The 13,461-nt window shown below is 39.0% G+C and overlaps 2 pseudogenes; both read right to left on the reverse strand.

Annotated features, from left to right (window-relative positions):
- Window positions 1–5,708: 5,708 nt before the first annotated feature.
- LOC125104536 (hsc70-interacting protein-like) lies at window positions 5,709–6,577 on the reverse strand (annotated as a pseudogene).
- Window positions 6,578–9,569: 2,992 nt separating this feature from the next.
- On the reverse strand, window positions 9,570–10,395 carry LOC125105438 (60S ribosomal protein L13-like; annotated as a pseudogene).
- Between the last annotated feature and the right edge of the window lie 3,066 nt (window positions 10,396–13,461).

Raw genomic sequence — 13,461 nt, forward strand, 5'->3', positions numbered from 1 at the left:
ATGTCATTTCCTGTAAAGGGGAATACAGAGAAAGAGGAGGAGAAGCTCATATGTTCATTGATGTCCATGTTAGAATTTAAATATTCTAGAAAATCCAAGTGATCACAGTAGTCAGTTTTTGAATCTCGACCTCCAACAAGATAGATGAACTTGAGATACAGATGAGGGTAATTTCAGACTGTGGGTCAGAGTTTTGGCAACAAATAGATGGCATATTGGAAAGAAGGCACAAGAAAAGACCTTAATGAATAAACTATTTACAAAGCTGATGACTGGGTTCAGGAACATGGCAAGAGTGGGGAAGTCCCCCGGAATGAGGACTTCAATTTTCAACTTGGGATCAGGTTGAAAACTGAAAGCAGCTACCACCTCTCAGTTTGAGGGGAAAGGGAAAGGAGAAGTTACTGGAAACTCCAAGACCTATACTTATAGAAGAAATCTGCCTAACAGTTATGGTTTCTGATAAAGAAATGCAGCCACTGCTAACCCAGAGCCTGGCAGGGAAGGAGCCAGAAAGATAATAGTATCTTACCTCTCTCCTCCTGGTATCTAATTTCCTGCTGGTGTCTTCCTTGACAAAACCAAACCACCAAACGAAGAACCAATGACAGAGTTCCTAAGAGATCAGCTTCCTGCAGTACAGAACAGGGTACAGAAGAGTGGACAACAGACCTAAGGAGAAGAGAATATATCAACATAAGCAGCATATGGATGATAAAGGCCTGGACGGTTGATGAGGGTTAGATCACCCAGGAAGAGATGAAGACAGAAAGAAAACCTAAGGACAAGTTTTGCTAAACATCAAAATTTGAGTATCTAGACAAAGTAAAGACATAATAATAATAAAGATTTAAAGAGAGTGATTAGAAAAGCAGAGAGGTGGACATTTCATGCAGGAAAAACTCTTCTGAGAAGGAGAGAGCAGCCAATAATATATTAAATGATGTGGTGATGCAAAATAAAGATAGAAAGGGTATGTAAAGTTTCGCTTCTATGGTGGCCACTTGGGAACTCAGTGGGTAGTAGCTTCTTTGAAATGGCAGGGCTGGTAGCCATATTATGTCTGCATAAAGAACAAGGAACATGTAAGGGAATGAAGAGAACAAATATAGCTAATTTATTCCTGCAGGGGAGTAAGAAATATGGAAGCATATTTTTCCCATCTTTTTTTGTTGTTATTGTTGTGTTTTGTTTTTTAAGGATTGGAGACACAAGGACACAAGCATGTGTTGCAAATCCCATCAGTTTAGCTGATGTGGTCTTGGTCTTTTTCTGTATAGACTGGCCAAGCCAACTTTAGGAAGATGATTTTGCTATTGTTCCTTAGGTAGCTGTGGTCCCTCCAGGGCTGGACTGTGTTGAACAAAATGAAGAGTCAGAAGGCTTGACGGATAGCCACCATTTAAAAGGCTGACATCTGGTTCTCTTTACTGCTCTGGGAATGGACTTTGTGTGTGGTTTTCCATGGAGGGTCCACTGGACTTCTAGGTCTGTTTGTTTACTTCAGTTGAGATTATCACAGTGTTCACTGATGCCAATTTGATAATGGAAAGACTTTCCAGCACTCCCTTTGCTTCCTCTCACCAAGACATTTGATTATCCCACCTATCTGGGGATTTAAACATGAATCTCTAAAGTGTTAGACTTCCTCAGAAGACCAGATGTTGGAAGAGAAAACCACTGGGCTGTTCTACTTTATCACATTTTTGTGTAACTGTGACATATGGTGTGAAGCAAATATTAGTGCATGGAAATATAAAACATCGGGATGCATCTGAGTTATCTCTCCCTAGTTACATTTGATCTGTGAATGCCGGAAACACTCCATTTCATAGCCATATTTATCATTCAAAGTAAATCATGCATTTGGGGGGCATAAAATGAGATGCTTTAGAATGCATGCGATTACCAACTATTGCATATTTCTCTAAAGAAAGATTTGAATTATACGGTCAGTAAAAAGTGTTGCTGCTTTAGAGTGTGGCAAAGAGAAGCTGACATGAAGGATACAGTATAATAGATTAATATTAAGCAAATGTTATTATCCCTTTCCTCTTCAGTCCCAGAAATCAATTCCTTTAAGTGTTGCCTTGTGGAGTATTTTAATTTGTTTGCTTTGCTTATTTTATTTTGGGTTTTTTGTACTGTCATTCTTAACATTTAAAATCTGTAAATCAGACTTTTATAGATCAACAAATAGTTTTCAATAGATTTCCATTGTATTTTCAGAGGTGTGTTATTTGGCCAGAAATGCACTTGACTCTAAGGCATGTTAAAAAGTACATTTAAAATAATTTGCCAATGGGAGAGATTATTAAGATAAAAAAAAAATCAAGAGTTGCTATTAGAGAAGCTGTGAACAAATGCTAAATCTAGTATTAGAGGAATGGGAAATTTCAGGAGTAAATTTAAGGTCAGCTTAGTTTCAGGAGGTTAAATGGACAATGTCAAGAATCCTGAGGATCCAAATTAGGAATCACCAGAAGCCTTGAGGTTACAACAGTGAAGATGTGTTAAGGAGGAAATCCCAAACTGTCCATCCTTGTTTTGCTATCTTAGTTATCCTTCCCTTATTCTCTGACTTGCACTGCAAAAACATACAGTAGAGGTAGGATGAGGATTTTGAAATTTATACAGAAAATGCCCTGAAAACGAAAGTCAAGTGAATACTATCCTAAGCTCCTTATTGCTTGTCAATATAAGGGATAGACTAGGGAGTACTTAGAGTGTAATTTTTAGAAACTACTTTAAAAATTGTTGCCTTAAGAACCTTAAGTAGGTATCTTTCCCTCAGATGGTCTTTCTAATTTTACAGATTTGTATATTCTGTCCTGCCACCTCCTAACCTCCTCCCCCCACCTTTATCCCCCAATAATTTCAACCTAAGATATGTCATCATGATTTATTTTAGTAGTCCTGATTATATAAGTTCCATCTGGAAATCCACTCTGCTTTCTAAGATATTAACTCATCTTTTATTCAAACTCTTTGGTGCTAATGTTTTTTCCTTGTCTTTTGTTTTTTTTGTTTGTTTATTTGTTTTGTTTTGTTTTGTTTTAATATAATGACCTCACATTTGCAATAAAGTATTGGGTAAGATAAGAGACAGGGCTTTCTTAAAGGCAAAAACAAAAACTAAAACAAAAACAAACTTTTTTTTTTCTTTTTCTTTTCTCTCTCTCTCTCTATCTATCTCTCTCTTTTTGTAAGATCCAAATTACTCCTGCTCACCAATTAGGAAAGTCCTTATACAGTCATTCCTTTTGCTTCTCTCTCTCTCTCCCCAACCTTTTGTCCTCATGATAGTTACTACACATATTTACATCTTGTTTCAAGATTTATGTCGGGGCGCCTCGGTGGCTCAGTGGGTTAAGCCTCTGCCTTCGGCTCAGGTCATGATCTCAAGGCCCTGGGATTGAGTCCCACATTGGGTTCTCTGCTCGGCGGGGAGCCTGCTTGCTCCTCTCTCTCTCCCTCTGCCTGCCTCTCTACCTACTTGTGCTCTCTCCCTGTCAAATAAATAAATAAAATCTTTAAAAAAAAAGATTTATGTCTTCTGCAATGAATCTGCCTCTATTCCCCCTGGAAGACTTCCTATGCTCTTCTTCCTATGTGTTCCCATAGCATGTTTTTATTAAAACATTAAAGCACAATACATGTTGTATTGTAATTTTATTTCTACCCTCCCAAACCACAATGTCCTTTAACTCAAAGATCTATCTTATTCTTGTCCATATTGCTAAAATTTGGTATAGTACATAGCATTTAAGAACAAACAATGCTAACAAGAGATATAGAAACAGAAAAAAAAAATTAAAGCAATGATGATAATACCAAGTAAAAGATAATATTTATTAAGGGTTTATTGGGACCCAAAGTTTGTCTTGGTAATTTATGTGTTAAAAATGTTAGGAGTAGGGGCGCCTGGGTGGCTCAGTGGGTTAAGCCGCTGCCTTCAGCTCAGGTCATGATCTCAGGGTCCTGGGATCGAGTCCCGCATTGAGCTCTTTGCTCAGCAGGGAGCCTGCTTCCCTCTCTCTCTCTCTCTCTGCCTGCCTCTCTGTCTACTTGTGATCTCTCTCTGTCAAATAAACAAATAAAATCTTTAAAAAAAATGTTAGGAGTAGGTACGGTTGTAAGAAACAGAAAATCTCAAAATGGTAATAAATAACAAATGAAAGTAATCTACTTTTTGCTCACATTCAGAGGTTCAGAGGTTCAGAACATATTATGTCACTCTGTGGTAGCAAAAACCTAGGCTCTACAAAATCTCCTGATCCTCCACTGCCAACCTCTATTCTGAAGGTCATCTCATGCTTCAAGATGGATGTTAGAGCTTCTGGAGATCCATCATACCTAAACTGCGATTAGCAAAGAAAGAGAAGGGAGGGGCAAACTCCTCTACTCACTTCTTTTAAGATCTCTTTTCAGAAGTTTGTGGAATTTTGCTTATGCCATATTGGCTGGAACTAATCACATGATCAATATTGACTGAAAGGTATGGTGGGAAATGGAGTCTTTTTTTGTGTGTGTGTGGAAATAACGTGAAACATTTATTTTCTATATCAGACAAGAACACAACTAAGTAATCCAACTTCACTACCGCATATATAAAAATCATCCCTTCACCATAGTGATTTAAATTTAAATTTAAATTTAAAAGATTTAAATGCATCTGCACAAGGATACATGCTATATAAAAGTAGTGGTTATATTGCTGCTGCCCTGCTAAGTACTTCTAGTACCCATCCAGATCCTACTGCAATACTGGTAGTCCCAATGGTTGTATTGCAATAAATCATGTTTTAAAAAATAAAGCATTTAAAAAGACAAGTCAAAATGCCTCAGAAACCATAAATTCAACCCAAACTTTATGTATTTAAATGCTATATTTGCTTTCCACTAATAAACCTTCATTTCACTCAAACTAAGCAATAAATCTTCCATACTGAAGTGTCTTCCTTGCCCAATTAATCCAAAGGAAAAAAACCTGAAACGATTAGTAAAAATAAATAAATAAATAAATAAATAAATATTATAGGAATTAACATACCGTTTTAAATTGTTTTTAAATATTTTGAAGGTTAAAAAAGTGTTTAAAGTTTGTAATTCCTAGTAGGAAAACATTATCTGAATGAATACCCTAATGGCAAACCACTATAAAATGTTTCAGTTGCTTGTGGAGCAGAGGAGTAGGGATTCTCTTCACAGCACCCTAGTTTTCTCCATGAGAAGGTCAGAGGTACACTTGTTTGTATTATCGTGATGTCCATTGGGTGATCAAAGTTGCTCTTCCTTCAGCACGGGCTTTATTTGTCAGAAAGTCATTTGGCTGGTAATTTACTAATGAAATTCATAACCTTTGGGTTGCTCTAATATTTTGACATATTTGCTGGCTTCTGGGCCACATGCTGGAAGGCCACCATTAACTTCTGGATCCTGCGTGGCTGTAAGAACCTCTGGATCACTAAGAATTTCATTGAGCCGAGGCATCCCTGCCACTCCAGGCATACCCCCTCCCATTCCAGGCATTCCTCCAAGAAAGTAACCTGGGAAGGAGCCATCCTGTGCTCCTGATTGTCCTCTGGCTTCTTCCTCCCTCTGGGCTGTCTCATGTCCTTCCCAAGCCTTCTTAACCCTTTCTATTCTTTATTTGATCTCCTGCTCTTCATATTTTTGTTCATCCTTTCTCACACGTTCAGCAATTTTCAGGGCCCTTGGTTGAACTTCTTCCAGCATGCATGATCATCTTCTTCATAATCCAGTTTACAAGCATGGACAAGATCATGTGCTGCATCTTTCCAATGGCCCAGAAGTCTGTGTGCTTTCCCTCACTACTCAGAAGGCAGAGCTGAATTGGGATTTATTTCAGTAGCTCTGTCACAGTCTCAGATGGCAGCATTTGGCTCTGTAATTTGATGAAGACACTGACTCTTCTGGCATACAGAATGGCCAAGTGAAGATTCAGCTTGAGGGCACCTGTGAGCAAGTCAATGGCTTTCCATAGTTCACCATCACTTAGGGCATCAATGTCAGCCACTATTATTCTTTGCTTGATCCATCATTTCCTTGGTTAGCTCTACATTTTCATCTCCCACTTTTTTTTTTTTTAAGACTTTATTTGAGAGAGAGAGAGCACAAGAGAGGGGAGGGTCAGAGGAAGAAGCTGACTCCTGGGTGAGTGGGGAGCCTGATGTGGGACTCAATCCTGGCACTCCAGGATCAGACCCTGAGCTGAAGGTGGTCACGTAACCAACTGAGCCACTCAGGCACCCATCTCCCATTCCTTGAGAGGCATCTGGATCTGTTTCAGTCACACTTTCATTGTCAATTTCTAGACCACTTTCCTCACTTGATGGTTCCTCTGTCTTTATGTTTTCCTCCACCTTCTTACTATCTGTTTTTTCCTCCTTGATATTGTCTTCTGATTTAGTTTTAAGAGCAGCATGTAGTATTTCAGCCACCACACTTGCCACCCACTCCCACAGGAAGCACATAGCTTGGTGTGCAGAATGTTCGGATCCTGCTTACACATTTTCACCAAGGCCCAAAGCTCATTCACTCTGTGGAAATCCATGGCCAGAGGCAAAGAGAGGTGGCAGGAATGACAGAGGTTGCAGCCTGATACCAGTTGTGGGTACTAGCTCAGTGTGACTATGTAGATGGGGTGGAAATGGAGTCTTTATTCTGGGAAGCCATGTGAGTAAATAAAAATTGGGGATTCTCTTAGGAAAGAAGGAAGAATTTAAATTAGGAGATAATTGTCAGTATTTAGTATTTGTGTTTTATCAAATTTAACCCTCTAAACAACCTTATGAGTACTAACATAGGGTACTCTATAAATACCATACATATATTTGATAAATGATTTTGCATGTACGTTAGATGTAGTTATGGGGTCTCAGGATTTGGCAAGACACAAGGCAGGCAAGCCCTTGTCCTCTTGGAGTTTTTATTCTAGTTAGGAAGGCAGACATTAAACAAATACATGTATGATATACCATATGATGATAGGAGTAATGAAGAAATGTTAATCAGAGTAAGGGAATAGTGTATAATGCAGTTAATTTAAATAGAGTGATCCTGAGAAGACTTTGAAGAGATGACTTCTGAGCAATGATCTGAATGGAGCCATAAGAGCATCGGGGAGAGGAGGTTTCCAGGCAAAAGAAACAAAAACACCTTCAGTTAGACATTGGGGAATTCATAAAAATGCTGGTGAATATGGAAATAAAATCAAAGAAAGAGAGTCAGGGTGAGACTACATAGAGTTGTTAACAATAATAGGATGTTTGAGTTTTATTTGGAGTTTATTGGGGCCACGGGAGTTTTGGGGCTGGTGAGTGAACTGATTAAATTTGTGTCTAAAGTAAACCATTCTGGTTGCTGCATAAATAATGGACTCAGAGGGTAGGGGGCCAGCGGGGTAGAAGGCAGAGTGAAAGCAAAGAAACCGAAAAGAGAGTATTTCGAGAGTATAGATGAGCAATGATGATAGCCTCGATGAGGGTGGCAATAATATTGAATATGATAAGTGATAAGAGGCAGGATATACTCTGAAAGTGGAGCTGATGGATGTAATGTAGTAAGAGTGAAAGACACCAAGGATGACTTGTAGGTTTTTATAATGCTTAATTCTACTTTTAATCATAAGTTTTTATAATGCTTAAGTGTCAACTTGGCTAGACTATGGTGCCCAGTGTTTGAAATTGGTTCTCTAATCTTATTAAATTCAAAAGTACCATTGACTACTTCCATTGGTGAAGTGAACATGGATTGTCTGTGGTGTGATGTGACAATAGAGATTCACAAAGTTTCACAATCGGATACTCCTAGTCAAATACTTATGAGGCAAGTTACAGAGTGGCTATGTATTTAATATTTTAGAACATTTTTAGCAAAATAATGAGTATGAGATTGGCTGGTTGCTCCTAATTGCACTGGACCAAGTAAGGAAAAAGAAGGAAGAGTTTAGGAATCAAATTCCCAGCTCATGTGCTGCATAAATGACCTAAAAGTTTCTATTCTGTGCTGAAAAAAACCCTTATCACCTGTACAGCCAAAAGAACCAAGAGTGCTGAAAACCAAACTCAGAGTCTCATCCTGCAAGTGGTTGAATTACAATGCAAATTGAATTTTCAATCTCACAGGGTGTCTGCTATTAAAGTGAAGGCATAAATTGGGAAGGAATGAGATCCTGAAAATTAGAATAGGGACATATGGGAAGATCCTGATAAAGCTGGGGACATTGAACATTTTAACTCCCATGAGTCTTCTTTGCCAGTAGAAGCATCCACTCCATCCTCATCTGAGGAGATTAACCTTGCTCTGCCTAAAGAAACTGTAATGACCTCCCATGAAGTAGTTGCCTTTCAAGACACTGATGGACCACCACTGTCTTTGCTTCTAGATCTATCACTGGACTCAAGTTCCTGTAGACCCCTAATGGTGACAGACAAAATGTCACCCATAAAGAGTGTAGTACACTCCACAAGAACTACATGATCTTGCCATTTCTTGATGTAACAAGAAAGAACTAGAGCATTCATACGTCAAGCTATTTATCTATATAAATAGAAATCCAGGAAATATGGGTGGGGGTCAGTATTTACAGGTGTGGCATAATGGTGGAAGGACCATAAAATTGGATCAGGCAGAATTTATCGACATGGGCCCACTAAGAAGAGATGTGGATTTAATGTTGCAGTTTAGGAGATTAGAAAGAACTCTACCTGATTGGTTGATTGGTTACTCGAAACACAAACCAACAGATTCATTGACATTAGAAGATACAGCCTACACTAAATGGACTGAAATGCCAGCACTGTCTTGATAAACTATAGAGGAAGAGATTCAAAAGCTTAGGGAGATTGGAATGTTAGAATGGATTTATCACTTAAGATCTCCTCATTCATCCTAGGAGGATGCAGAGGACATACCTTTCAATATGACTATGAGCAATAAGTTTGTGAGGGAAGGCCCAACACTCTTGAAGAGCTCTGTGATTGTTTTCCTCCATAGGTCAGAAATTATAGTGGGAACAACTGTCACTGACTTGGAATACCTAAATGTAATGAAAGTAATTGAATTCCAAGGTATCAAAACAAGTGGTGCTATTTAATCACCAAAGGCAAGGTGGGCATGGTTACTCTAATGAACAGCAGAATCAAAGCAGCAATTAGAATACTATGACTTGCAGAGAGCTGTTGGCTAGCTGATCCTGATATTTCTAGGAGTAAAATAAATGGTAAGTCTAAATTCTTTATTTGTATAAGCAGAGGGTTCTAGGTCAAAAGAACAAAAGTCAAATTTGAATCATAAAAGCAAAGAATCACAGACCCATAGTTAATTCCTATATTTGAGACAGTTTATAGGCTTGGGACCCCTTGAACTTGAGTGAAGGCGAATCCAGTTTCCCTTGGAGAAAGACCCAGTACACTGCCGAAAATGTATCCTGCTATTCTTTCTCCCAATCTATTCCAAAGTGATATATGGCCTTCAACCAAGATGACTGTGCATTGAGAAAAAGAAAATAATGACTTTTTTTTTTACAAGTTGTCAATGACACTTTATTTTTTCTTTTTAATGTCCTGTTCTGTAATTTCCTTGGCCCTTTTTTTTTTTTTTTAATTTATTTGTCAGAGAGAGAGAGGAGCGAGAGCGAGCACAGGCGGAGTAGCAGGCAGAGGCAGAGGGAGAAGCAGGCTCCCCGCCAAGCAAGGAGCCTAATGTGGGACTCGATCCCAGGATGCTGGGACCATGACCTGAGACGAAGGCAGCTGCCCAACCAACTGAGCTGCCCAGGCGTCCCTCCTTGGCCCTTTTTACCCAGATATGAAAAGAGCTAGGCTTTGGCACTGGCCACGTTAAGACTAGTGAAGCCCTTGAAGTTCTCCTCCTCTGTAATGACTCTGGCTTTTTCCTTCTTATAGACATTCCTTCTGGGTATGACCAGTCCTGTTAGCTGGGTAGCCAATTTGAGTTCTTTAGCAGAGTTGTCTCCCTTCTTGGGAACCAAGGATGATACCACTTGAGCTGCTGCATGTTGGACTACAAGGATCCCATGGACTTGTCCCACATTTTTGGATCCACTGAAAGCCCAATGCAATCCCAATGACCCATGCCACCTTCATGTGGATGCCAGCCACCCTTAACTCTCCCAAGCTGAAGCCCCAGCCAGCTTGTACTTTGGCATGCTACCTTACTGTGGGACACTTTACAATGGGTTAGGTGGGTCTGCATGCCAGGCATGGAGCAATGCAGCATGCCTTGGCTTGCTAGGCCTTATGTCTGTGGATGTCCTGGCACCAGCTGGTTGAACCACGTGGGCATGTGCCCCTGCCAGTCCTTGTGGAAGTGGGGCTTCAGGATCAGGCCATTTTAGTTGAGTGCCATGACTGCCATCTATGGGCCTCCTCTGAGGAAGAACTGAAAATAATGACTTACTGAGGTTTATTGGATATAAGCTCTGCATTGACACCAAAGGTGATATATGTGTATATATATGTATATAATAATATCTTTGATTTTTCCCTTTTCTCTATAAGATGTATTCACTTTATATCATCATATTTAATTATAAGATGGCAAGAAGAAAACTGAGTATCACCTAAGGACTTTGCATTCTCTCTAGGGAAAAATATGAGTGTGTTTTGGTTATACACAGGATATCTGTAATATGTTAGAACTATGACCTTATTGTGGCCTTTATTTGGAGATTAAATATGGTTTAAGGAGATGCATATGGATGTCAGGTTGACAAGGGGTGGACCATGATGGTTAATTTTATGTCAGCTTGGCTAGATGTTGCAGGGAAGATACTTTTTAAATTAACATTTAAATTTTAATTGAATTTCGATTAACATTAACATGATTAATGTGATTAACATTTAAATCAGTAGACTCTGAATAGAGCAGATTACCCTTCATAGTGTGAGTAGGTATGCTCCAATCAGATGAAGGCCTTAAGAGCAAAAACTATGGTTCCCCAAGGTAGAAGAAATTCTGCCTCCTGACTGCATTTGGACTTAAGTTGTAACATCAACCCCTCCCTTAGTCTCTAGCCTGTTGGCTTTCCTGCACATTTTAGACTTTCCAGCCCTCATAGTTGCTGAGCTAATAATTATTATTTAAGATATCTCTCTCTTTCTATATGTTTACATATCTTCTTGGTTATGCTTGTGGAGAACCCTGAATAATACAGCTTTGATCTGAGCAGGTAGGTGAATTGTAACATTGACAAAGATGAAACATATAGAGAGAGAAGTGAATTGTGGTGGGGAAGGGAGAGCAGAAATGGAGAGGAGCATGAGTTTTATATTAGACATGCTAATTTTGAGAACCTTATTAGACAACCAAGAGGAGATGTTGAGTAAGCAATTGGTAAATGAGTTTAATGCTCAAGGGATATGTCAGAACTAGAAATCTAAAATTGGGAGCCATCAGCATATAGAAGATGTTTAAAACATTGGGACTAATGAGCTCAACATAAAGAGAATGTTGATAGAGAACAGTAGAGAGCTGATGACTAAGTCCTGAGGAAGTCCAATGCTTAGAGGTCAAGAAGAAGGAGAATCAAGCAAAAGAAACTGATAAACAGCCAAAGAGAAGTACAAGAAAACCCAGGAGAGTATAGTGATCTAGAAGATAAATAAAAAAGGTGTCTTAAGAACAGGGGATTCATCAACTGTGTCAGGTGCTGTCTAGAATTGGGAATTGTTCACTGGGTTTGGCATAGCGGATGTCCATGGTGAACTTGAAAAGTGGAATATTAGTAAATGATAGGGGCAAAGCCTGACTGGTATGGGTTGCTTCTACTGCCCCAGATGGCATTTCACATGTCTTTCTGATCCTCAAAACTCTATTCATATTCTACCTCCATGTGATAGCTTCAACTCTCATTTCACTGGGAGGAAGATTCAAAGCAATTGGAAGAAAACTACAATATTTCTCCATTATGAAATCTAGTTGTCTGTTGCATTTTCATGCATATATTCAGCTTCCCTGCTTCTATTTAAGTCTTTGCTTTAATTTACTATTAGCCTCCCAGAATGCACTCAATCTCATCCCCTCCTGCCTGTTCTATGACTTTCCAATTGCAATTATACTTTCTTCTCTGCATTTTTTCCTTTCTTTCCTACATTACTTAATGTCACCGTACAAAATGCAAATATATCTCCCATTTTAAAAAAGTCCTCCCTGGACTTTGTTGTGTCAAAGATATATGGCTCTCAGATACATTTTTGTATGTTATAGCCTTCTTACCCTACACTGTGCAAGAACTTGTCCAGTAATGCATAAAAACCTAAGGAAGTGTCCCTGCATTCAATGTTCAATAATTTGAAAATATTAACAGTGAAAATCTGAAATTGAAATTTTCTAAGTGGATTCTTTTGGATTTTCATACCAACTAGAAGTCAATACAAATGCCCCCATGTGCTTCCCCACCAATCTTTCTCTGCTCTTAAATCCCATGAAACCCTATAGCATTACCCCATTTCTGTGCTCATCTTTATAGAAAAACTCCTTAGAGAGTTGTTTATTCTTGCAACCTCTACTTCTCCTATAGCTATTTTCTCTTCAACTCATCCCAGTCAGGCTTTGCTCATACAATATACTGATATTCCACTTAGTTCACCATGGACATCCGCTATGCCAAACCCAATGAACAATTCCCAATTCTAGACAACACCTGACACAGTTGATGAATCCCCTGTTCTTAAGACACCTTTTTTATTTATCTTCTAGATCACTATACTCTCCTGGGTTTTCTTGTACTTCTCTTTGGCTGTTCTTTATCAGTTTCTTTTGCTTGATTCTCCTTCTTCCTGACCTCTAAGCATTGGACTTCCTCAGGACTTAGTCATCAGCTCTCTACTATTCTCTATCAACATTCTCTTTATAGTTGAGCTCATTAGTCCCAATGTTTTAAATATCTTCTATATGCTAATGCCTCCTAGGGAAATACAGAATGATTGTTTGGCTGTGCTGAGTCCTAGTTGAGGTTTGTCATCACAAATTCAGAATGTCCCTATTAGAACACTGAATGTTTTTCTTCAGCTGTGGAGCAGCTGCAAAGGGGTCCAGGGCCAGTTTTAAGCAGAGTTAGAGTTTATCATGTAAAAATTACATGGATGGTGATAAGCAAAATTTTTTAAATGTCCCTCCGAAATCCCATCCTCTGGTTATTCCATCAGACACTAATATAAGTCCTACTATGAAGGGACTTTAAAGATATAAGTTATTAATCAGATGAGTTTAAGATAAGGAGGTTGTCCAGGTGGGCTGAAGGTAATCACAAGAACTATTAAAAGCAAAGAGGCAGAATAAGAGATCAGAGAAATTCAAAGTATGAGAAGGATTCAGTAGAACCTGTTGGCTCTGAATTGTAGTGGTCCACATGCAGGGACCAGAAAATGTCCTCTAGGGGCTAGGGGTGGCTCCCAGCCAACAGCCAACAAA

The sequence above is a fragment of the Lutra lutra genome, chromosome 7, assembly GCF_902655055.1.
Source record: "Lutra lutra chromosome 7, mLutLut1.2, whole genome shotgun sequence".
Lineage (NCBI taxonomy): Eukaryota > Metazoa > Chordata > Mammalia > Carnivora > Mustelidae > Lutra > Lutra lutra.